General features: G+C 39.6%; 1 non-coding gene across 1 annotated transcript; it reads left to right on the forward strand.

The window, feature by feature from the left end:
- Positions 1 to 4,521: 4,521 nt before the first annotated feature.
- Positions 4,522 to 4,628, forward strand: LOC131244674 (small nucleolar RNA R71). The gene has a single exon (XR_009170454.1). It is a non-coding gene; the product is annotated as a small nucleolar RNA R71 (small nucleolar RNA).
- Positions 4,629 to 27,617: the final 22,989 nt, after the last annotated feature.

A 27,617-nucleotide genomic window follows, 5' to 3' on the forward strand; every position in this document is an offset into this window, starting at 1 on the left:
GGAAAGAGATGTAATCGAGAATTGTACAAAAGGACCTTCTGACCAGGCATGAATGATTTTCACAAAATGTGTTGGTCATGAAATGCTTTCATCTTGTCCTTGTAAATTCTCGAATTATCGTACACATCATTCCAGATCTCCTCAAGTTCATTCAATTGAAGTTTGCGTAGCAAGCCAGCGTTGTCCAAATTGAAATTAAGGTTTTTTATCGCCCAGTACGCTTTATGTTCCAGCTCCACAGGCAAGTGACAATCTTTCCCATAGACAAGTCTAAAGGGAGACATTCCAATAGGGGTTTTAAAGGCAGTACGGTATGCCCATAAGACATCGGTCAATCGGATTGACCAATCCTTACGATCAGGGTTAACCATTTTCTCCAAAATGTGTTTAATTTTCCTATTAGAAATCTCAGCTTGCCCACTTGTCTGTGGGTGGTACGGGGTGCTCACCTTATGAGAAATACCATATTTCTTCATTAAGCTCTGAAATGGTTTATTACAAAAGTATGAGCCCCCATCACTAATGATGGCTCGAGGCATTCCGAATCGAGAAAGGATGTTTTCTTTTAGGAATTTAATGACTGTGCGATGGTCATTAGTTCGACACGGAATCGCTTTGACCCATTTAGTGACATAATCCACGGCGAGCAAAATATACAGATTTTCAAATGACTGGGGGAATGGTCCCATGAAATCGATGCCCCAGCAATCAAATGCTTCAATGATAAGGATGGGATTCAAAGGCATCATATTTCGACGGGACAATGCTCCCAATTTCTGACAATGCTCACAAGCTTTGCAAAACTCATGAGTGTCCCTAAACATAGTGGGCCAGTAAAAACCACACTGCAGAATCTTGGCCGTGGTCTTTTTAGCAGAAAAGTGACCACCACAGGCCTGTGAGTGACAAAAGGAGATGACGCTCTGATGCTCATCGTCTGGTATACATCTCCTTAGAATTTGGTCTGGGCAATATTTAAATAAATAAGGATCATCCCAGAAAAAGTTGCGCACCTCGGTGAAAAATTTCTTCTTATCTTGCGCAGTCCATTGTGTCGGTATGGCACCTGTAGCAAGATAATTAGCAATATCAGCGAACCAAGGTGAATGGGAGACTCTGAACAGTTGTTCATCAGGGAACATGTCGTTGATATGGGTCGTCTCAAGGGGATCAGAGGTATTAAGGCGAGAAAGGTGATCGGCCACAACATTTTCTACTTCCTTTTTATCTTTAATTTCTAAATCAAATTCTTGGAGTAGAAGAATCCATCGTATCAGGCGGGGCTTAGAATCATTCTTAGAAAGAAGATACTTCAGTGACGCATGATCTGTATAGATAATGATCTTGGATCCGATCAGGTAGGACCTAAATTTGTCCAAGGCAAATACTACGGCTAAGAGTTCCTTTTCCGTAGTTGAGTAGTTCACTTGGGCCGAATTTAAAGTCCTACTCGCGTAATGGACGACGTAGGGTCTCTTATCTTTTCTCTGGCCTAGAACCGCTCCAAGAGCATAATCAGAAGCGTCGCACGTAAGCTCAAAAGGAAGGCTCCAGTCGGGTGGCTGCATGATAGGTGCAGTGGTTAACGTGCCCTTAAGCTTGGTAAAAACTTCCTGGCATTGCGCAGTCCACTCGTACGGAGCATCCTTTTGAAGAAGATTACATAAAGGATGAGAGAGGAGACTAAAGTCCTTTATGAATCGCCTATAAAATCATGCGTGTCCTAAGAAGGATCGCACGTCTCTGATGTTCTTGGGTGGAGGTAGGTTAGAGATAAGATCAATTTTTGCCTTATCTACCTCGATTCCCTTAGATGAGATGATATGCCCAAGGACAATTCCCTTCTGAACCATGAAATGACACTTCTCCCAATTAAGTACCAAGTTCTTTTCTTCATATCTTTTCAGCACACATTTAAGACTTTCCAAGCACTTGCTGAAAGATGGACCGTAAACAGAGAAATCGTCCATGAAGACCTCTAGATATTGCCCTACCATATCAGAAAAGATACTAAGCATACATCGCTGAAAGGTGGCAGGGGCATTACATAGTCCGAATGGCATCCTTCGGTAGGCAAAGGTGCCGTAGGGACATGTAAATGTGGTCTTTTTCTGGTCTTCAGGGGCTATCTCTATCTGGTTGTAGCCCAAATACCCGTCAAGGAAACTGTAATAAGAATGACCAGCTAACCTTTCTAGGATCTGATCAATGAATGGTAAAGGAAAGTGGTCTTTCCTCGTGACGGTATTCAACTTCCTGTAGTCAATGCACATTCTCTAACCAGTAGTGACTCTAGTTGGCACGAGTTCATTATTAGCATTGGCTACGATGGTGATTCCGGACTTCTTAGGGACCACTTGAGTTGGACTCACCCATTGACTATCAGATATAGGGTATATGATACCCACGTCTAATAGTTTAAGAACCTCGGCCTTAACCACTTCCTTCATGTTTGGATTTAGTCTACGTTGTAGTTGCCGAGCGGTTTTTGCATTATCCTCAAGATATATGTGGTGAGTACAAATCGAAGGATCGATTCCCTTGAGGTCCGCTATCGTCCATCCCAGGGATCCTTTATGCTCAATGAGAGTAGATATGAGTATACTCTCCTGTTCTTTCTCTAGGTGGGCAGAGATCACCACCGGGTATGTCTCATCTTGACCTAAATAGGCATATTTCAAATCAGAGGGTAAAGGTTTTAGATTAAGCTTCGGCGGCTTGAGGTTAGACGGTAGAGGCATTACATCGGTTTGTGGCAATTCTTCAAATTGTGGCCTCCACCGGTTAACTTCAAGTACCGGTGCAGTATCAAGCAAGGCACACGTCTCCCTAATCATGTCATCATCAAAATCATGGGAGTGGACCAGACACATCTCTAGAGAGTTAGAGGATAAGGTTAGAGGTGTCGTATCTTCCACTAAAGAGTCAATCATGTTAATGTCGTGAAAATTGTCATCCCCCTCTAAGTTTTTACCGTTATTGAAAAAGATGTTTGACTCCAATGTCATATTCCCAAAAGACATAGTCATGACACCATTCCTGCAATTGATAATTGCATTTGAAGTGGCAAGGAATGGGCGGCCAAGAATGACGAGGATCTGAGTGTTTATGGTATCGATGGGTTCGGTGTCCAGGATGATAAAATCTACAGGGTAGTAAAATCTATCAACTTGGACCAACACATCCTCAATTATCCCTCTAGGTACACGAACAGAGCGATCAATAAGTTGTAGTGTGGTTAGGGTGGGTTTTAATTCACCCAATCCTAACTGTTTGTATACCGCGTAGGGAATCAGATTGGCGCTCGCTCCTAAGTCAAGAAGTGCATGATCAATTTGATGGTCCCCGATTACACATGATATGGTTGGGCTACCGGGATCCTTGAATTTCTGTGGCACGTCTTGCTTTAGGATGGCACTCACTTTCTCGGTCAAGAAGATCTTCTTTTGAATACTCTGCCGGCGTTTGGTCGTGCATAAGTCTTTCAGAAATTTGGCATATAAAGGTATCTGTTTCACGACATCGAGTAGAGGAATGTTGACTTTCACTTATTTCAACACCTCTAGGATATCCTGAGAGTTAGAGAGAGGTTTTAGTGAAACCAACCGTTGGGGGAACGGAGCAACTGGCTTCTCTAGAAGTTCCGGTTCTAATTTTTGTGGGGCATCACTAGATCCATCATTGTTATCCTTTTCTGGTTCTTGAGGCTTTTCGGGCCTAACCGGAAGAGTTTTATCAATGATCTTTCCACTCCTAAGAGTCGTGATGGATTTAGCGTGCCCCATCTGATTTGAAGAGCTGGGATCATTAATCTCATACTGCGATTTAGGATTGGAGAGAGGTTGTGCAGGAAGCATCCCCTTTTTTATAACCGTCATGCGAGAATCTATCTTTTGCATAAAATCTGTAATTCCCTGCATTGCCTGAGCCAGCTCTTGTATGGAATTTTGAACCGGTTCCTCTTGAGGTTTCACTTGATTTGGATTTTGATTGAAGAAACCTTGAGGGGTAGCTATTTGTCCATTCCTCCAACTAAAGTTTGGATGATTTTTCCAACCAGGATTGTACGTATTGGAGTTAGGTCCAGTAAAAGGTCTTTGATAGTTGTTTACGGCATTAGCTTGTTCATTTAATACTCCTCGAAAGGCGGGTATTGTAGGACAATTTTCAGTTGTATGAATGTTGCAATCACAGATGCCGTAAACAATTTCATCAACCTTATTCTTCTTTCCTTCCATGGCCTCAACTTTCCTTATGAGCGTAGTCACTTTACATTTGAGATCATCCTCTTCTTTCAAGAGATATAATCCACCTTTCTCCTTTAATTGAGTCGACCTAGACGTGGTGTTCGGCTTTGGGTAATAGTCCCATGATTGTGTTTTTTCGGCAAGACTATCGAGGTAATCCCATACCTCGTCAACATTTTTATTAATGAATTCGCCATTACACATTGTCTCGACCATTTGGCGCATGGACGATGTCAGTCCATCATAAAAAAAAATTGTAATGCGCCACGTTTCAAATCCGTGTTGTGGGCATAAACTGACCAAATCTTTGAACCTTTCCCAACATTGGAAGAATGTTTCATCTTCCTTTTGGGCAAAGTTCATGATTGCTTTTCTGAGGGTAATCGTTTTATGATGTGGGAAGAATTTTTTTATGAATTCCCTCTGCATGTCGTTCCATGTGCCAATGGATCTAAGACGCAGTGAATGTAACCACGTCTTAGCTTTCTCTTTTAAGGAAAAAGGAAAGAGTTTCAGCCTGATTGTATCCTCAGATACATTAGGAAAATATAATGTAGCTATAATCTCATCGAACTCTTTCAAATATAAATATGGACTTTCTGATTCAAGTCCATGAAATTTGGGAAGGAGTTGGATAACTCCTGGCTTGATGTCCATTTGTCCTGTGTTTTCAGAAAAAATCACGCATGAGGGCGTACTCACTCCCGCCGGTTGTAGATAATGTCGTACAGTACGAGGCGGGGATGCCTGATGCACCTCATTCTCATCTTGGGTATCCTCCACCCTCGGTGGAAGTAGAGGAGGTTGGTCTTCAGCCATAACTTCAATTGACTCAGGGGTTTTCGAGTGGTGTCTAGTCCTGCGATAGATAATCAACCCCTCAACCAATCCTCCTTCAGTCAAGAGATGTCGAGTGTTGTCACGGGCCCACTTGGGCATGAAACACTCGCAGCCCTTAATCAAATTTGAAACCTAATCCTAAGAAAAGAAAATCTAAAAAGAAAGAGAGGGTTGGAAAGAAGTTACCAACTTGGAGTCCCTAGGTTTAAGACCGAATTAGAAATTTCTATCTTAAAAGCCTACAAAATAGGAAAGTTAGTTTCTAAAAAGTCTACAAATAGCAAATTTCTAAAAATAAATTAGGAAACAAAGTTAGATTCTAAAAGAGTTATAATTAGAAAGAAACTAGAGAACAAAAATAGAAGGTTAACCTCTAAAAAGGGAAATAACTAACCTAGTTTCTAAAAACAAAAGAGGAAAGTTTCTAAAAATAAACTATTTCCTACAAATAGGAAAATACTAGAGTTAGAAAATTTCTAAGATTTAAACCCTAATTCTAAAAATAGAAAAAGTAGAGAAATTAGAAAGGGATTACCAATTTAGAAGTTTATATCAGGATCCTACAAAACAGGAAACAAGTTAGTTTTAAAACTTAAATAAAAATAAATAAATAAAACTAAAGTTAGTAAAATCCTAATCTTAAACTAATCCTAAAACCAATAAATTTCAGAGAATCGTAACCGTCAGTTCCCCGGCAACGGCGCCAAAAACTTGTTCACTCCCCAAGTGCAGGGTTGTGATGTAGTAATAAACTCGGTAAGACCGAGGTCGAATCCCAAGGGACTGATACCTGTATGTTACCTGAAACTAGGTAGAAATAGAACTAGCCTAAGATCAAATCTAAATCAAATATAAATTGATGAATAATGGTGAAAGATTAATCTAAAACTTAAGAGAAATCAGAGATAAGAAACTAGGGATTCAGATGATCCACTTGTAGAGATCAGGGAGATCTTTTGGCTGTATCAACATTATAAAAATTAAACTGAACTTCCTCAGATATAATTTTCAAGAGATGAAAGGTATATGAATTAGAATGGATTCCATCACCAAACCATGCCCAGGGGACAAAGTCAACAAAAGAATTAAACTAATTACCAACCAATCAGATGATTATGAATGTTAGGAAGGGTACCATCATCCGACCATGCCCATGAGACGATGGTGAACAACAGAGCTTCCTGTCGTCATAAACATAGAAGGAAAAGAACATGCTCAAAGCTATCACAGACCCATTGTAATTTCAGTCACAATAGACCATTAAAAACTACAAACATTCCCTTAAGAATTAAACCACAAGCAAGTTCAATTCACAATGAAATAGTTAAATCAACAAATAGAGTCTCCCATCTCACTAAAAGCTTCACCTCTTAGCCCTAGCTAAGAGGTTTAGCCGACCATGATTGGCTAAATCAAAAATAAACAAAAAGAAGGAAGAAAAAAGAAAGACAAACAAAACAAATAACTCAACTCCAACTTGTTCACATCCACCCGTCTCTCTGCCTTCGTGCTCCCTGTCTTCACGTTCCAATTTCAAGCCCTCTGAAAATTGAATCCCCCTTACAAGTTTCTTTCTCTTTCTTATAGGCTGATACAGTCGGCTCCCAGTTCTCACACAGCAGAGGACGTGTTGGAGACGGTGCTGAATGGCTTCCGCAGCAACAGCTGCGTGACTCCTTTACGCAGCTAAACTCGGGGACTCAAAACTCCTGATTTCCTTGCACTTCGTCCGTGAAATCAACGTCTCCTGGGACTTTTCTGGCTGACATTTACGATGGACGGTTCAGATCATCCGTCCGATGGCCTCCAAGGATGTACAACATGCCGCAAAAGTCGGATAGCGTCTGGCTGCGAAACAGGGCGTGCTCCATTTGTGCGGTGCTGACGATAGGGCCCACTACATCGTTTTATGAGAAATCCACTCCGATAATCTGATTATTCACGAGATTTTAGGTTGGGAAGGGTTGATTTTAGATCAGATTCGGCGTGACCCATAGGAGAAATCAGCTGCGGAACTTGTAGAGCAGTCTATTGTGATCGTTGAAATCAGCACGTGTGCTTGCATGAGTGCACACGGTCAGCATGGATTCAACCATATCGAGCCCCTCTGCATGATGGACCGCTCGGATCGTTTGCATAAGCCATGATGAAGGCCCACTAATGACCAAACAGTGGCCCTGTTTCACGCCAGCAGAAACGGAAGTTTCTGTTTGTTTTTTTTCTTTTATTTGATTTGAGAGTCAGTGGGGTCCACATGCTTGGTGTCTTAGAAATCCACTACGTCCATTAGTTTCTCCTCAGAAAACCGTTTTGAGATGGTTGGTTTTGGAATGGGTTGAGTGTGGCCCATTGAATTTTGAACCGACCGTCCATTAGATGTAGTGGCTCTGGTTCCATTCATACCCGTGTATGGGTCTGAAAAACCACCCTTTTGTACGGTCGGTTTAGTCTTTTAGAATGAATGGACGGTCCGGATCGGAATTATCTGTGATGATGGTGGCCCACCCGACTTCAACCGCAACTCCCTGTTGCGCTAGTAGAAAACAGAACTTCCGTGTTAGGAAGGGAGTCGGGTCAGCACCCCCTGACCGTCTCAGTTCGTTTGGCGCACGGCGGGTGCTCATTTGCACCGTACGCATTCCACACTAGGCTGGGTCCACTGTAATGTTTTTGAAAAATCTGATCCGATCATCTGTTTTATCTCCTCATGTAATGGGTTGACACCAAATTTGAGGCATATCCAAAGACCATGTGGGCCCCACTTAAGGAATTAATGGGCTGATCAGTCCGTTGGGCCACTTCCAGAGGTCTCCAATGGATGAAATTTAATATGTATGGTTAATTTATGGCCCCCATCACATGTATGAAGTTTCGAGTCAATCGGATGACAGAAACCCAGTGATCTTGCACTCTGGACCATTTTCGAGCCTCTTTAACATGAACGGTCTGATTTTCTCGGATCTCTGGCATGTAAATCCATTGATCTCAGTCCTCTAGAGTCCGTCCCTTGCCTTTAGTGTCATCAGAGCATTAAATCCATGCTTTAAGCTCCCTTTTCAGTCCATGCTCGTAGATACACTCTGCATCACAAACATGATTAAAACGGCCATTAAACGGTATCATGTTCGTAAATTCAAGCAATAACTGGAGTATAATATGCAGTATTTGACCCTCAACACTAAGATGGGAGCAGATCACATGCATTTGTAGGCATAGAACTTCGGTGCCTCTGGATTGTCTAACACATTCCTGGCAAATGTTTATGAAGACATGAACCATGCATCCTATGTGCCCATCCACAGACTAACTACTAACCCAATTTTTCTTTGATTCAATTAACTTAACTATCCATTAGATAGTTTTTTCCTCACTCAATGAGAGCCATATTTGATTTTTCCTTGAAATGTTCGGTTGTATGGCACCAAATTAAAGGCTATAATTGTCCTAACATTGTAATCTTTTTACCATGGCTCAATCACTATTGAAAGAACGTAATGAAAGGTTTCAATCTCAAACATGCAAGTGGACCACATTCTCATAATGACATGCACCATATCTGCTCCCTCCCCATTCATTTATTTATTTATTTTATTATTATTATTATTATTATTATTATTATTATTATTATTATTATTATTATTATTTGGATAATCAAAAGATAGGCATCATGTGTAAGGAATACTACAATTCTAGTTTTTAACTTTAGAAGCCAGTTCCTCTGCTGGAGATCCTTGTAAAACAAGCTTATTTATAAATGTTGGGCATAAGACCACTAAAGTGTAAGTATGGCATCCGATCCATGCATTATACAATCTCCTTCTTAATAGTTGCACACCTCAAAATTTAGATGATCCAACTATCATGCATTGTCCACATTGTGAATTTGGAGGTTTTTGGACAGTTGTAATTCATTGCTTCTTCAATGGAACCCACCATGTTATAATTATCCTAACCCATGCATCATGGCAACCTTGCCATGATGATGGGATGCCCCAATGTCAGGCCTATTCATATAAAACAATCGATCTTTGTGTTAAGATGTGGAGCCACACCTGGACAAGGTTGCTCGACCAATCGAGTGGGTTGTTCGATCGGTCGAGTGGCCTACTCGACTAGTCAAGGGTTCGCTCGACTCAAAATCCAGCGAGCTGTAGTTTTTTTGGGTCCGAGGTGCTCGACTGGTCGAGACCCATGATCGACCGGTCGAGGCCCATGCTCGACCAGTCGAGGTTACGCAGATTCATTTGCGGATTTGATGCGGACTGTATAAATTTGAGGCGGTTTTTACAGAGGTACGAAAGGAAAGTTACTCAAACTATAAATAGGTGTCCCTAGGGCTATTCTAAGGTCATGAGAGTTATTCTAAGGTATATGCAAAGGATTTTTTTTCTATACATCCAAGGAGAAGAAGTTAGTATATTGCTTGTAATTTCATTTTTCTTCATAGTGAAAGTTTGCACCCGTGGTTTTTTATCCTTGTTGGGGTTTTTCCACATAAATTATGTCTTGTGGTTTGTTTAGTATCATTTGATTCTTCTTTTAGATTATATTTCTTCTTGTTTATTATTTGTGAGTGAGACCGGAGATTAGATCTCGGTTCACTAGCATCTGCGCAACAACTGGTATCAGAGCTATTGGTTTACTTCAAGTGAGAGCGATAATGAAAAAAGAGAAGACTAGAATTAAGAAGTTTGATGGTTTAAACTTTGCCTTTTGGAAGATGCAGATGGAGGATTATTTATATCAGAAAGACTTCTATATTCCTCTAGGAGGAAAAGAGAAGAAACTAGAGAAGATGACAGATGATAAATGGTCTTTATTGGATCGGAAGGCTTTAGGAATGATCCGACTCTCTTTGTCTAAGGGCATCGCCTTCAATATATCCAAGGTGAAGACCATAAAAGAATTAATGGAAGCCCTAGCTATGATGTATGAGAAACCCTCAACGTCCAACAAGGTTCATCTTATGAAACAACTATTCAACATGAAGATGTTAGATAGTGGGAGCATGCATGGATGAACATCTAAACGAGTTCAATACAGTCATGAGCCAGATAGAATCCGTTGGCATTATTTTTAAGACGAGGTCAGGGCGTTATTGATCTTGTCCAGTTTGTCAAGCAGTTGGGATGGTTTGGTGATTGCCGTGAGAAATTTTTCAAGGTCGATAAAACTAAAATTCAATGATGTGGTCGGTCTAATTCTCATCGAAGAATCTAGAAGAAAAATATTAGGAGTTTCAGAAAATTCAGGGAATGCTCTAAACGTTGAAGGAAGAGAAATATCGCTGAACAAAGGAGGCAATAAAGACGGACGTTCTAAGTCGAGGAAGAAGTCCAAGGGACCTAAAGACAAAGACGGGTGTTAGCATTGTAGGAAGAATCGGCACATGAAATGCGACTACATGGTGCTTAAGAAATAAGAAGGAAGCTCTCAAGGTAGGAAGGATTTAGTGAATCTATCTGAGGAGAGTGACATAGAGGTATTGATGATCTTCTCTCTTGATGCGAGGAATGAGTCTTGGGTCATAGACTCGGGTGCTTCGTTTCATGCCACTTCGTGTAAGGAAGTTCTGCGTGATTATGTGTCAGGTGACTTTAGGAGAGTTTACTACGGTGATCATGAGCCGTGTAGTATTGTTGAAAATGAAGACGTTTATATAAGTCAGAAAGACAGAACGGCCTTGAAATTGAAGAATGTCAGACATGTACCGAGTTAAAAACAGAACTTGTTCTCAATAGGGTAGTTGGCCGATACCGGATATGTGACGACATTCACCAGTGATTCGTGGAAGATCACAAAAGGTGCCTTGGTGATATTTTGAGACAAGAAGGAAGGTACTTTGTACATGACTTCAAGATCATATAGTTCACTCGCAATCGCATTAACTGGAGTGAATGGGCAATTGGGACATATGAGTGAGAAAGAGATATAAGTGTTATTGTCAAAAGGGAAGCTACTAGGGATAAAGTCTATCAACTTTAAATTCTGCGAGGACTGTGTGTATGGCAAGTAGAAGAGTGTAAGCTTTAAGAAAATGGGACACACTCCAAAGCTGCATTTGTTGGAGCTTATACACACTGATGTGTGAGGACCGACACAACTATCATTTCTTGGTGGCTCACGTTATTTTGTTTCTTTTATTGATGATGCTAGTAAAAAATTGTGGGTTTATTTCATAAAGCACAAATCTGATGTATTTTATGTATTTAAGAAGTGAAAAGTAATGGTAGAAAATGAGACAGGTAAAACAGTAAAATGTCTCGGATCAGATCATGGGGGAGAATACTATAATAAGAAGTTTGAGGAGTATTGTGCAGTAAATGGAATCAAACATCAAAAAATGATTTCAGAGACACCTCAGCAGAACGGTGTGGTTGAGTGCATTAATAGGACTATCCTTGAGCGCGCTAGGAGCATGAGATTACATGTAGGGTTGCCTAAGACATTTTGGGCAGATGCTGTGAATACTACCACATATATCATCAATAGAAGTCCCTCAGTACCATTGGATGGTGGGCTACCAGAAGAAAAGTTGACTAGAAAAAAAGTGAACCTTGCATATCTCAAAGTGTTCGGCTACACTTCATATGTTCATATTGATGCAGAGCACAGAAACAAGTTGGATGCAAAGTCCAAGAGGTGTACGTTTATAAGCTACGGGCAGCATGATTTTGGCTGTCATTTTTAGGATATAGAGAACTGGAAAATCATCAGAAGCAAAGACGTAGTCTTCAATGAAAAGGTGATGTATAGGGACAGTGTGTAGCAAAATAAGGCTGATGAGAAAGTATTCATAGAGTTGAAAGAGTTACCGGACAGAGGTGTTACAGTGTCAAAAGATGATCATGCACAGAAGCATTATGACGCAGAACCGCAGACACTGGTTGTGAGGAGGTCTACTCGAGAGAGGAGACCCACGGTCTGATACTCACCCTCCTTACATTATCTACTGCTGACAGATAATGGTGAACTGAGTGTTTTGAAGAAGCATTACAGTCAAATATACGGGTTAAGTGGGAGCAGGCCATGGATGATGAGATAAACTCTCTTGAGTCTAATCGTACATGGGAGCTACTCACTCTACCTGAGAGTAAGAAAGCTCTTCATAACAAGTGAGTTTACAGACTGAAGGAGGAGCACGATGGTTCGAAATGGTCCAAGGCTAGATTGATTGTGAAAGGGTTCCAACAAAAGGTAGGTATCGACTTCACTGAAATATTTTCACTAGTGGTGAAAATGTCTATGATTCGCATGGTTTTTAGTATAGTGGCTACAGAAAACTTACATCTAGAGCAGCTAGATGTTAAAACAGCTTTTCTTTATGGGAACCTTAAAGAAGAGATATACATGCATCATTTGACAAGATACGTGGCACCAGGAAAGGAGAACAAGTTATGTAGACTAAAGAAGAGTCTATATGGCCTGAACAAGCTCCGAGGCAATGGTACAAGAAGTTCAACAGTTTCATGTCAAGAAATGGTTTTAGGAGATGTCATGCAGACCATTATAGTTATTTAAAGAAGTTTAATACGTTGTACATCATCATTCTTTTGTACGTTGATGATATGCTTGTGGCCGGATCAAGCATGAAGGACATCTCAAATCTCAAAAAACAACTGTCTAAAGAATTTGCCATGAAGGATTTAGGAGCTACAAAACAAATCCTACGCATGAGGATAAAGCGTGACAGGGAAAATAAGAAACTAGTTTTATCACAGACAAATTACATAGCTAAGGTACTTGATCGATTCGGTATGGAATGTGCTAAGCCGATTAGTACTCCATTAGCCAACCACTTCAAGCTTGTTAAGGAGCAAGGTGCGAAGATGTAGGAGAAACAGGACTATATGGCTAAAGTCTCATACGCGTGAGCTATTGAGAGTCTCATGTATGCTATGGTGAGCACGAGGCCAGATATTGTTCAAACATTGGGAGTTGTTGGTAGGTTCATGAATAATCCTGGGAAGGAACATTGGAAAGCTATGAAATGGATCCTTAGATACCTGGTAGGTACTATGGAAGTAGGGCTGTGTTATGGAGGATAAAAAATCAAGCTACAAGGCTACGTAGATTCAGATTTTACAGGAGATATCAACAGCAGAAGAAGCACTAATGGTTATGCTTTTACTCTGGGTAATGTTGTAGTCAGTTGGGTCTCTCAACTACAGAAGATAGTATCTATCAGTACAATGAAAGTAGAATATGTTACAGCTACAGAAGCGTGCAAGGAAATGGTGTGGATGCTAGGTTTCATAGAAGAGTTGGGTAAGAAGCAAGCAGATTGCAAGCTGTACAGTGACAGTTAGAGTGCAATACACTTGTCTAAGAATTCAGCCTTTTATTCAAGGACTAAGCATATTGACATCAAATATCACTTCATACGTTCGTTACTGGAAGATGGATCGATTACTTTGGAGAAAATTCATACAAGTGAGAATCCTATGGATATGCTGACCAAGGTGGTCACACGAGAGAAGCTGAAGATATGTTTAGCATTAATTGTTATTCAAGCTTGAAGACGGGGAGGTGGTGCACTCCGGATGTAAAAGATGAATGTTTATGGTCATGTGTCTCTAAGTGGGAGATTGTTAAGATGTAAAGCCACATTTGGATAGGACCACTCGACCAGTCGAGTGACCTACTCGATTGATCGAGTGGCCTACTTGACTAGTCGAGCGTTCACTCGACTCAAAGTCCAACGAGCTTCAGTTTTTTGGAGTTCAAGGTGCTCGATCGGTTGAGGCCCATGCTTAACCAGTCAATGGTCCGCTCGACCAGTCGAGGTTACGCAGATTCGTTTGTGGATTTGATGTGGACTACGTAAATTTAAGACGATTTTCGTAGAGGTGCGAAAGAGAAGTTGTCTAAACTATAAATGAGGGTCCCTAAGGCTATTCTAAGGTCATGGGAGCTATTCTAAGGTGCATGCAAAGAGTTTTTTTTTTTTTACATTAAAGGGAAAGAGGTTAGTATATTGCTTGTAATCTCGTTTTTCTTCATAGTGGAAGTTTGCATCTGTGGTTTTTACCCTTGTTGGGATTTTTCCACGTATATTTTGTCTTATGGTTTGTTTAGTATGCTTTGATTATTCTTCTAGATTATATTTCTTCTTGTTTATTGTTTGTGGGTGAGACCAGATATTAGATCTCGATTCACTAGCATTGTTGGCGTACTGTGCAACACTTTGGAGTGTCCAACCCAACTTGTTGGACAAGTAAGGAAGTTAAAACACACACCTACACCCAGATCCATAGCTCAAGTAGTAGACTAAGTGAAAGATACCTCGTTTCAACACTGATGTCTTGGCATCGATTCCCTAGTGGGGGTGCCTAACAATGAAGTGTGATCAGACAGTGGGTGTACTAACAAGGTAACAAGAAAAAAAAAATGTTAAACACACACCCCAATGAAGTGTGATCAGACAGTGGGTGTACAAACAAGCTAACAAAAAAATAAATAAATAAATAAATAATTGTTAAGCACACACCCCAGTTGCCCCCATATGCAGTCCTTGTATAAATCTTGTTTTTCAAGTATTTATAGCATAAATAGCAGTGATCTCTAGGGAGAAATTGATAGTGTGTTTGAATGTATGGCATTAGAGCTGTGTAGAGCGCACTTGTTGTGCCCTTTGGAATCCAAACCATACATCCAGTGCACCTCTTAACATTAACCACACAAACCAATACTCATCCCGATACAAAACTGAGGTTGGACACCACACATGGAGTAATATGCCATCACGCCTAAAACCTATGCATCAAGGCAGTGTGGCCTGTGGCCTCCCTGGGCTTTTGGAATGGCTTGAGTGACTCCTCGATCTTATCATCTTTTTAGATCATGGAATATATACTATACGGTGGACCTTAATTACATTTCATATGGAAGATTCTACGGTGGACGTCACTATCCCCAAACGTCGTCCTTGTTCCTTTGGTGTGGCCCACATGAGTCATGGATCATGATGTCTTATATTTTGAACATAAACCTAAAATGACAGAGGTGCATTCAAGGGACCAGTTGGATGGCACTCTCACACATGACGGTAGGCTCCCCACAGCTGAAAATTTGTTGGTTACAAGATCATTCCCTGAGAGAGAGAGTGGCAGGGAAAAACATTGATACCCTGGTAGAGGATGATGTGAAGCGGATTGCCTTTGACCCTCTGGCACAGAGGTATCTCTATGCCCAGAGCAGTGTGGGTCCATGGATATGTCCATGACAAATCCACTCCTCCATCTGTTGTGAAAGACAAATTTAGGACGGTATTCTAAAAATCAGGAGATTCAAAACTCCGGTGAGCCATACCACACGAAATGGTGAGGATTGAATGCTTGGCAGTGACAGTTGTATCAAGATGATATTTGTTCCTACAGTTTATAGTGGTAATAATTCTATGAACGGTTTGGATGGCATATAAACATCATGGTCAGTTCCAAGAAAGCTTCAATGGTGGACGTTGTTGTTCCCACTGTTTTGTTGGTGTGGCCCACCTGAGTTTTGGATCTGCCTGATTTTTAGAAGTCTGTCCTATTGTAGTCTTTTAAAACATATGGATGGAATGGATTTGTCACTGACATCTCTGTGCACCTCATGCAGCCCTGTTGCCCTATTTATATGTATCATGAACCAAAAATAACAACTATCTGCTTAGCAGACTATCCAAGTGATAGACATTTATAGGAAGGTTAAAAATGAAATTATCCAAAAGTTCTATTATAGCAAACAAGTGTCCACGAATCAGAGCTTAAGATCGTTAGAAAAATCTGATGTTGGAATGGTGACTTTGAGACAGTAATAATTTAGCTTGTTTAGTGTGAGTTAATGTAAGCCTCTCATAAAATTTCTGGATGCCTAAGTATCATATGCAGCCAGAGTATCAAATACTCCCACAAATAATTAGTTCATGCAGCCAGAGTTTCAAATGGTCCAAAAAATAATTAATTCCCATGCTGGCTATTTGTATTATTGCAAGGCGAGTGATTTGTTACTCTCGCAGAGAGTGACGGTTAATTAATACGCAGGCACTATGAAATTATAGACATAACATACATGAACTTAATACATCAAAATTTGGGTCTATAATCTTGACCATTTGCTATGAATTACTTGTACGTCCAGTATGCTATTTTTCAGGAATTCATGAGTATCATCCAACGCTGTCTTTCAGAGTACCAAAGCTTTCCTCTGTCATAAATGATTTTGGCTTTTTGTTCCAGGAAAAGGAACAATGCACGTGTATAAACACCACGAGAGTGTCAGTTTTCATCTCAGTGCAGCTAGCGTGGAAAACATGGCGATGGGATAATGTCGTTTAGACCGGACGTGCTGCCAAACCCGCTGGGAAATTGAGAAAAATTTTGATACTCTGTAAAAGTGTGTTGGTTGATGATCAGGCACTATGAAATCATATGCAAATGTGAATAGAAAAGCTTGGAATTAAAATTTAGTGGAATTGCATTGGGTCCCATGCCAATTTTACTCCATGTTAACAAGTTGTGTAGGTCCCACCAAGATGTGTGGGGTATATCCAAACCGTCCACCCATGTTTCGAGATTATTTTAGAGCATGGGCCAAAAAATCAGGTAAATCTAAAGCTCAGGTGGACCCCACCATAGAAAGCAACGGAGACTGAATACTTATCGTTGAAAACTTCTTTGGGGCCACATAAGTTCTGGATCTACCTCAGTTTTAGGCCCATTTCATAAAATGAGGTTACAAAACAAATGAACGGTTTAGATACAACAAGTATGTTATTCTTAGTAATTTCAAATGATGGTGGGTATATCCATTCAATGTACCACCGTATTACAAACAAAGCATGGCATTAATCTTATACCATTGCATATTGCATCGGGGACAATCCTGCCAGGGTAGTAATTATGTTTTTTGAATCCCATCCCACCTAAATCCTTCTAATCCTACCGCCTAAACACGCCCTAATAGGTTGAGGGAGAAATTTTAATGGACGGCTGACATGAAAAGTAGTTCAAGCGTCTCAATCCAACAAGCATTATCCATTTTTCTTGCCACCCATGCAATTTTTGAGTGCTTTGCATCCACCTTATAGAGACAAATCTTGTTCTCAGGAATTTACGGCTTGAGAATTCGTCAGCGGATTTTTTTATTGAGTTATGTATGAAAACTGCTTATCTTTTATCTTTTGATCTATTTTTTAAAATAAACCGGCTTTTGATATATTTTAAGGAACCTTTCCTGCATCGTCATTTAGTGTTTCGAAACTCGGTGGGGCTCCTATGATGTTTGTGAGAAATCCACCCGGTTCATATGTTTCGCCCACTCATTTTATGACATATCCCAAAAAATAACGCAAAGCTCAAGTGTTCCACACAAAATAAAATCGTAGAGATTGTACGCTCAAAACATTCGTGTAGCCATAAAAGATTTGGATCAGGCTAAGATCTTTTTTTTTCTTCTTCTTCAAGTCATCCCATTGGTAACGACATTGTGAATAGCTGGATTGTTTTATGAACGGTTTGGATTGCATATAGGCATCAGGTGGAACCTAAAAAGGTTTGAATAGTAAACAGCTCCTTTCAATGGCTTCCACGGCGTGGCTCACTTGAGCATTATAACCTCTTATCCCGTGCCTTAAGGATGATATGCTAAAACAGATGGAAAAAATTAATTTCTCACAGGTATCATGTGGCCCCGGGGAGTAATCACATCATGAAAAGTCTTGTCCCATCACATCAGCCATCTTATAAGTGGTTGGCACTAAGGGAGATGGGACGGATTAGGTGAGACCTAGGACTCACCCACGATGGTGCAACCCCTGCCATACGCCCACCTTAATGTATGTATTTTATATCCATACTGTCCATCCATTTTCTCTTATCATTTAAAAGGCATTATCCAAAAAAATGAAGCACAACTAATTATCAGGTGGACCGTACTAGAAAAAACAATGGTGATTAGGTGGACCGTACTAGAAAAAACAATGGTGATTAGGTGGACCGTACAATAAAAATATTGATGATCAGCCATGGACAGGTGACGAAAGCTAGCTTACGTGACCTTATTATCGGATGACAAATAAAAGCGATGGAAACATTAAGATGCACCATAATAAGTTTTTAATGGCAAGAGGTTCAATCACGCTCTTTCCTATGGTATGGTAAACTTGATAATTGGATATGCACTATTTTTAGTATCTTACCTAATTAAAATTAGTTGTCAAAATGAATGAACAGTATGGATGTAAACCAAGGGTTGGCAGAGCGTGGAGGCGTTTGCAGGGGTGACAATGGTGAGTTTTCCAACACATATTCGGAGCTCCGAGCAGTTCATGATGGGATCACTTATTGTTTCAGTTGTGGCATCTCTCAGATTATGGTAGAATCAGACTCAAAATTGGTAGTTGACTTCCTTAACGGCATCGCGTGCCCCTCCTGGAAATGGGCTTATTGGATAGAGAGAATTCTTAGATGGCGATCGCTTGGTCAAATTAAATTTGGCCACATTTATTGAGAATGAAACGGGCCAGCAGATGGAATGGCTCGTATGGGCAATGAGTCTCAGGTTTCCTTGCTCTTTCGTCACCCATCACTCCTCCCGAGGCATGTTAGAAGTAGCTTTTTCCTTAATAGGCTGGGTCTTGTAGCGGTTCGACTTGTTCTCACGGTGGTTAAATCAGCTTTAGTTTTTTCATCCTTTTTTTAGGCTTTTTTCACGTCCTTTTTTCCTGTCGAAACCCAAATGTCAATAGGATAGTTAAATTTTTGTCTTCCTGGGCCTAGGTAGCTATCCGAGGTTGGATCCGGGTGCCTTGGCCAGGGTTTTATCTTGGGAAGGTTCGGATTTTGTTTGTGACCAGGTTTGGTCTTTCAGGCGCGCTTTGCGGCATCAGGCTGTATTTCCTCTATTTATATTATCTATGGAAAGCTTCTTTTCAGGTTTTTTTTATTTTTTATTTTTTTTTATTTTTTATTTTTAAGTTACCCACACGGCAGTGGGCCCCACAGTTAGGAGGGATGCATATAAAAATCATGTGAAGCTTCAAGCATCATATCCTCCAATTTTTTGTCTCATTCCTTAAAATGACCTATTAAAATTGATGAACGGAGTGTATTTCTCACAAACATTATGATGGCCCACATGTCATAGGGCAGTCACGCCCGTTTAAGGGCCTCCCATCACATCAACAACAGGTGCAACTTGTGGGTGGGATCCCTTACCATGGGGCTCATATATTTGACTTATGTGCACACCGTCCATCCATTTTGTAAACTCATTTTAATGAAAAGTTCAAATTTTGAAGTAGATCCAAATCTCAAGTGGACCATAATATAGAAAACAGTGGTAATCAACTGTTATAAACTTTTCAAAGGTCACAAAAGTTTTGGATCAAGACGATATTTATGTGGTCTCCTTGTCTAGGTCTTTGTGACTTTATCAATAGGTTGGATGGTAAATAAGTATTCTGCTGGCCCTATGAAGTTTTTAATGGTGGAGATTTAACGACGACCGTAACTTATATAATGGCTTCACGTAAAAAAAAATAATAATAAAAAATGGCCAAATCTAAGACAATAAAATTAAATCCGGATGATGAACACTGTTGAAACATTCGCATGATGCAAGTGATCAATCCGTGAAATGGCCTTACAAAACAAATGAATGCCATGAATCACTTTGTATGCTAAAGGTATATATTCTCCAAACACACTTACAAAAGCAAGCATAAAAAATTAGGGTCCAATTGTGAATATGAGTAGCAGTCGGGGAAAAATGGTATTTCAGGACCTTAATGGCACATTTCCGTTAAAAATTATTAGTCAAAGTCAAATCAGTTGCTTTTTTATCTCATTTTTAAATAAAAGGCATGTATTCGTAAGTATTTCTAAATGAGATGTGTAAGTAGACAAAAATATATAAGCAGATTTTCCTAATTAACTCTTTTTTATTATGAAAATTCTCACTAAATTTAAAAACAATATAAAAATATTTATTAACAATTAATAAATAAAATTTAAAATATATTTCTCATGAAAATAACTCCAGGCTTTTTAAATCCGGACAATTTTGTAACACTTTCCACCGTCACACCCCCAAAATATAAAATAATGGTCCTGTCAAAAGAAAAAGTGGTGAATTGGGCACTCATCACATCACGACATTTTTGCGACTTGAAGTCCTATGAACACTCACCGGACAAACTCCAGTGTACTGAAGTTCCACCGGCCGGGACAGCAATCTTCAACCAGCACCACCACCAGGTGAAATTTAACCAGTATTATTCAAATAGATAACAAAACCGACCCATGGATTTCATTTCTTCCAAACATGTGGGCCTTAGGAGGATGTAGATTGGGTGCACCAAGGTGCTACATGTACTCATGTAGTGCCAATGAAAAAGTGTCACTTGGTTGTGTCCGTCATTAAAAATAAAAATAATAATAATAAATAAAATTAAAAAAACTATTTGCATATATGGAGTAAAATAAAACTGTAGAAGGCAGATTTTCAGGCGGACCCATAAGTAAGAAAATAACCATTTCACGTAAGAAAATCTTTACTTGTCATTGTGCGTTCTACAACTAACATGCATACATGACACTTTTTCTTTGGCATTGCATGGTTTGCAAGTAGTGCCTTTATGCATGTAGTCTGCGTCTATATGAGATGATCCCTTAAAAGGTAATGGTCCAACACCTTCACTTTTTTTCTTTTTTCTTATTCTTATTCTTTTTAACAATTTTTTTGTGCACCCAGACTCACACCCCACACACACACCCATGCACTCACACTTCTATAGGATTTCACCACAATGGGTACTCAAACCCATGACCGATGTTCGAATTATTTCCAATATTTTCGATATTATCTTTATCTCCAACTTAACGATACCGATAACACTAGCAACGATACCGATGACGCTGATAGTATAAAAAATTTTAGATATTAGTAATATATCACTAAGTGTCGCCAACATATCAATATTGCTAATGTAATTGCTAGTATTTTCAAATATGTAAATTTTAGGTGTTGCTTGTATTACCAATGCATCAATATCGCTAATGTATCATCAATATTTTTGACTATGTAAATTCTAGGCAATGCTTGTATTATAAGTGTATCGATGATATTTCAATAATATCGCCAACGAATTAATATCATTAAAAAAAAATTAGGAAAAAATTATTTCAATTTTTTTTTTTCATGGGCACATGGTTTAGCGTTCAATTTGTCATTGATAATATTGATAATATCTCGATATTATCGAAATCGTAACATGCGCGTTATTAAGACCACAATATTTCGTTTTCTTTTCAATTGTTTATGATTTCTTAGTGAAATATCATGTGTTATTGATGTTTTGTAATATCGATGGATATTTGGACGAAATATTGGATGGTTAAATAGATCGGATGGGATGATTGGACCGATTTCTTACAACAACACATGCTTTTAAGGAACCATTAAATGAAAACTTGTTATGTATGCATTCTTTTTATAATTTTTTTTTTCTAAATATACAAATATGTACATTTCAATATCGTCCGAAGTTTTGCTACAAATTCTACCGTTTTTCACATGTCTCCCCACATTTCCGGTTATCGGCAATATCGATATTGTTTCCGTATCCCTAGTCAGCAAAACTTATAGTGATACCGATACTTCGAACATTGCTCATGACCTCATATTGAAACTCTTATAAGTCTACCATCGAGAATGAGTAAGGACCCAATCACACACCTTTATTTATGAGACATGCTTAGGCAAGTTAACCACACCTTTACCATCATCTCTGAAAACCATGTCCATTGACTAAATGGCAAACTTCGAATCCAATAGTTAACCATCTGATAGAATGACCTTTCCTCACTTAACGGGAGCCATATCTGATTTTGCCTTAAAATGTTCAATTGTATGGCACCAAAGGCTATAATTGTCCCTACATTGTAATCTTTTGACCATGCCCCATTCACTGTTGAAAGTATGTGATGAAAGGTAATCTCATGATCATGGCCTGTTCACTATTGAAAGTATGTAATGAAAGGTTTCAATCTCATACTTGTGGATCGGCCATGGCCCATGGTCATAATGACATGCACCAAATCTGCGACCTTTAAGATTGGTAGAATCCCCCATCATGTTGTTTGAATAATCAAAAGATGGGCGTAAGGTGCAAGAAATCTTACAATTTTGGTTTTTAACTGAAGAGGCCAATTCCTTTGCTGCAGGTCCTTGTAAAATAAACTTATTATATAGATGTTAGGAATGGGACCACCAGACCGTGGGTATGGCATCCAATCCATGCATTATGTGATCTCCATCTTAAGTGTTGGACGCCTCAAAAGTCAGACAATCCAACTATCATGTGTCATCCACAGTGTGAATCTGGAAGTTTTTGGATGGTTGTTCATTACTTCTTCGATGGAGCAGACCGTGTTGTGAATGTCCTATCTAGCCCTTGCATCATATCAACCCTGCCATGAAGATAGGATGCCCCACAGCTCAGCCTATTCAAAGAAAACAATGAACAACAGGCATCTGCGTCACGTAATAGCTCACATGATAGTTAGACAGGCCTTACCTTTGGAGTGTCTAACTTTCATGGCTAGGCCAGCGTTCAAGGCAAGTAGGATGTACACCCAGTGGCCCCCACGTGCATGTCCAAACGATAGCGTGTTCGAACATATGATAAAAAAAAAAAAAACACTCAGCTGGGACAGGGATGCGGATTTCCTGCCAAAAGCCTTTCGCAGGACGTTCCAGCGCTGGAAACAGAGGTGGGACCCACCGTTATGTTTGTGAGAAATCCACTCCGTCCGTCCGTTTTATGAGCTCATTTTAGGGCACGAGATGAAAATTGAACAGTATCCAAAACTTAAGTGTGCCGTACAAAAGGAAAGAGGTTAGGGAAATTCTCACCGTTGAAACCTCCCTGAGGTCAACATTGATGTTTCCATGCCATCCATACCGTTAATAACGTCATTCCTATTGGAATGAACTGAAAACACAAATATAAGCATGATTCGAAACTTCTTTAGCCCCATGAATATTTCAACTGTGGATGTTCAATTCTCACGTTTTCAGCCCACTTGAGCATTTGGTCCAGTTCATTTTTTCCCTGGTGTCCTAAAATGAACTCACAAAATGGATGAACAGGGTAAATTTCTAACAAACATCATAGTGAGCCCCACCTAGGTTCCCAGGCAGGAACTTCCTGCGAATGCTTTTGCAGGAAATCCGCTTCCCCGCTGGGACACCATCCAGGGAGTAATATGCGCGCGGTAAGCAGATCGCGTAATGAGTAACTAACAACGCAAGGCGTACTGAGTAAACTCCGTGGTCCTACCGTCATTCATGCAGTTTATTCACTCCGTCCATCTATTTTACTAGATAATTTTAGGTCGTTATCTGAAAATGAAGCGTATTCAAAGGTCAGGGGAACCACACGACTGAAAACAGTGTGAATTGAAATTTTACCCTTGTCGAGGGTCACAAAAGTTTTAATTAATCTCAAGTGGTAGACTGAGAGAAGATACCTGGTTTCAACACTGTAGTCTAGTCGCGGCATCGATTCCCTAGTGGGGTGGCTAACAGTGGAGGGTGTACTGACAGCTGGGTGTGTACTAACAACCTAATCCAAAAATAAAAATAAAAACCATCACTGTAGGCCTTGGCAAGGTTTTAAGGGTGGAAATCAATATTTCCACTATTTCCTATGGTATGGTCTACTTGAGCTTTTGATATGCTTTAATTTTTGGATCAACCCTTAAATAAAAAACAGATGAATGGAGTGGATAAACCACATGCATTCACGGTGGTCTCAACGGAATTTACTAAGTGCCATAAAAGCATACTGTGTAACTCAGTACACCTAAAACCTAGGCATGGCCTGCAGCCCTCCATGAATTTTGAAATGGCTTGAGTATATATGGGCCAATTAATCCTATCATTTTTTATGAATGGGTTAAATGAAATATACACAGTACGGTGGACCCACATTTCTTATGGAAGATTCTATAGTGGGCGTAACTATCCCCATACCCTCCATGTTGCATTGGTGTGGCCCATATGAGTCATAGATTATGACCTCTTTTATAATCTAAACCTAATAAAATGCTAAAGGTGCGACCAATTGACAGGTTGGATGGCACTCACACATCACAGCGGGCTCCACACAGACGGAGAAAAGCATTGATACCCTGGTAGGGTGTGATAGATGATACCCAGGCACGCGTAAATTTCTTCGAAATTGCATGTGGATTAAAAATAAATTCAATTAAAATGTTCAAATTGTAGTTCTCTATTTAGATGTATCATGAACAAAATATTACACCTATTCAAGTGGTGGACATTTATGGGAAGGCTAAAAAAGATATTATCCAGTGGTTATACTTCAAAAAGTGTCCACGAGTCACAGGTGAGGATTATTAGAAAAAATCTGATGTTGGGACTGACTCAGAGACAGTACTTTTTACAATTTAGCTGGTTTAGTTTTTAAATTTTCCGAATGCCTGTGTATCAAATTTCATACGAAGCTAGAGTATCAATTATCTCCCAAAAAAAAATAGTTCTCATCCTGGCCATTTTTTCCATTGCAAATGGCACAGCTGTGAAATGTTTAAAACGCATGCGCACGACAAAAAGTAGTGTCGACTGGCATGGGAGTGATTTGATACTCTGGCAGAGTGAGATGTTTAATAAGCAGGCCCTATGAAATTTTACACGAAGCACACGCTAACTTTAAGTCGAACTCTCTAAATTATAAGAAGTCACTGTGGCTAAGACAGTCCCAAAAACTCGGACAGTCTGTGAAATTCTAATGTCTGATTCATGAACACTTTCTTGTTGAAATAGAACCGTTGATCTTTTCTCAGTTTAAAGCGTCTAATAACTGTCCACCGATCCTGTGGATGGATGATTGAAATAAATATTATTTTGGTCCATAACACATCAAAACTGAGATCCTTAATCTTGACGGTTTACTTTGAAATTTTTTATTTTTTTATTTTTTATTTTATTATAATTTCATTTATGAGGGAAAAATTACAAGCCTATTTCAGGCAGAAGATCTGCCTATCATGTGCTATATATGTAAAGTGTGAGATCCCTTTCTAATGTAACCAAGACCAGTTTTATCCAAAATAACTTGACCCTTGATCAAGCGAGGGAGGGAGGCAGGACCATGGAAGAAAGAGTTAGTCTGCTCCGAGATGCCGATCTTGGCCAAGCTATCAGTCGGGCTGTTAGCTTCCCTAAAAATGTGAAAAATCCAAAAGTTTTCCTAAGAGGAGAGACGTTTGATCCTTGTAAGCCAATAAGACCATTTCTAAGAAAGCAAGGAAGCTTTGGTTAGGCAGAATCTGATTCGATAATAACATTAGAGATCCCAAGAGCCAAATAGAATTTAATACCATCATACACTGTGCACATTTCAGCCGTATTGGTAGAGGCAGTGCTATATACGGTTTACTTTGAGTTACTTGTACGTCCAGTTTACTGTTTTTAAATAATTCCTGAGTACCATCCATGGCACTCTATCAGAGTACGAAAGTTTTCCTCTGATAAATTTTTTGGCCTTTTGTTCCAGGGAAAGGAGGAATCCACCTGTATTAACTGTACGAGAATGCCAGCTTTCATCTCTAGTGGAGCTGGCGTAAGAAACATGACGATTGTATAATGACGTTTGCACCGGTGTGCTGTGGAATTAGGAAAGTGAGATTACGTTTGATACTCTGTCAAAGTGTGTTGGTTGATAATCGGGCACTAACAAATCGTATGCAAACATGATTTAGGTCAAACTAATGGGCCCAAGGGAGAAAACTTAATGGACGACTGAGATGAAAAGTACTTAAAGTGTCTCAATCCCACAAGCCTACCATCACCATAGATTGGCCTTTCTTGAATGATCTCTGCTATCGAGTGAAAGTACTGGCCCAGATTGGCAGCTAGAATTTGTTATCTAGGATATGTTTGGGTTATAGTCCAACATAGTAATGGTCTTGATCAATGACACGGACCCTTTTCCGAGTATACGTACTCAAGATAAGAAGCAGGAGGTAGGATCCTTCTCGATGTCTATAGGATTAGCTTGTTTTGCAGCTGTTGACATGGGTCGTTATAATGTTTAAACTCTCGCGCATCAGGAGATAGTAATGTTTTATGGCTTTCGAATCATGCATAAGGGTCATCCTATGAAATTGAGACAAAATATATATATATGCTTAATCCAAAAGTCACGTGGGCTGCCACGTGAATCATCGTTGTTATAAAAACTGATATTCTCATATTAGATGTTTATAATTTTTGTAATAATAAAGAAACCAAAAGTATTAAGGACGGGCTAAAGCAGGTGTGACCACGACGGTCCTTGAAGTGTTATTCACCCCTTTTCAAAATAGTTGAGACTATTGATAGGTTGGAGGAAAATAGCTTGTAGAATACAACGAGCCTGTGTGTGGTTTTCCGTTTAGCTAGCATGAAGAAACCACTAGTGGAAGTCTGTGTATACATTTTGTTGGCAGATAAAAACATTAAAAATAATAATAAAATAAAATAAAATAAAATAAAATAAAATCTCATATCAGAGAGAAGATTAGAAACGAAATAGTTGGCTTAGACCACTACATTGATCTATTTCTTGAGGACTTACTGGCTAAGGTTCGTATTGAACCTTGTTGACTTGATCAGAGAGCACTTAAGTTCTTCTTATTGGATCGTATGAGATAGCAGTTCGACTGGTTGGTGATTATCTAATGAACTAGCCAGGCACTGTTTATATAGGCCAAGATTGGTGGATGTTTTGGTCCAGGGTCATAGCTCCATATGATCATTTCTGACTGTTGGTGAAACTAGCCATTATTTGGCAGTTTCAGACCGCTATGCATGTGGGACAACCAGCTGCATGCTAGTTGTTTAGACTAAACTTAATGGCTAGTCGTTTATGACTGTTGGGCTAGCCACATGCAGCAGTTTCTGCATTGTCCGGTTTAATATTGCATGAGCAATTACACCACTCTTAAATGGCTAGTTCCTGCCTCTATGTGAGATGGACTAGTCTCTTTTAGACCTCTTACCCACAACACTCCAACTACCTGACCCATATCCTCTGTCGCACCGGTTCACATAAGGTCGCGAGGGAGAGACCTATCGACGATACGATGCCCACGTGTGAAGTGCAAAGTGTGTTACTAGTACCTCTACTGCCACATTGCCTCACATGCGCACGACCTTGCACTAAGTCCGAGCTTGAGATTGTGACCGTGCCCTAGCCCATGTGCACGTGCATGTGTTCCAGTGCTTCACACTCAAATACACAAGTTCAGTACTCCACCGATACATCAAGAAAATAATAAGGTACTTCACATCGTATATATAAACGCAAGATTTTTCTTCTCTCCTTTCTAATATGGGATTGTTCTTAAAAACACCAAAAATCATGTTTTAATAAACACTTATATATATATATATATATATATATATATATATATATATATATATATATATAATATTTTTAATTAATATTTTTCACAACAATCCCCCACTTGATAG

The sequence above is a fragment of the Magnolia sinica genome, chromosome 4 (genome assembly GCF_029962835.1).
Source record: "Magnolia sinica isolate HGM2019 chromosome 4, MsV1, whole genome shotgun sequence".
Taxonomy (NCBI): Eukaryota; Viridiplantae; Streptophyta; class Magnoliopsida; order Magnoliales; family Magnoliaceae; genus Magnolia; species Magnolia sinica.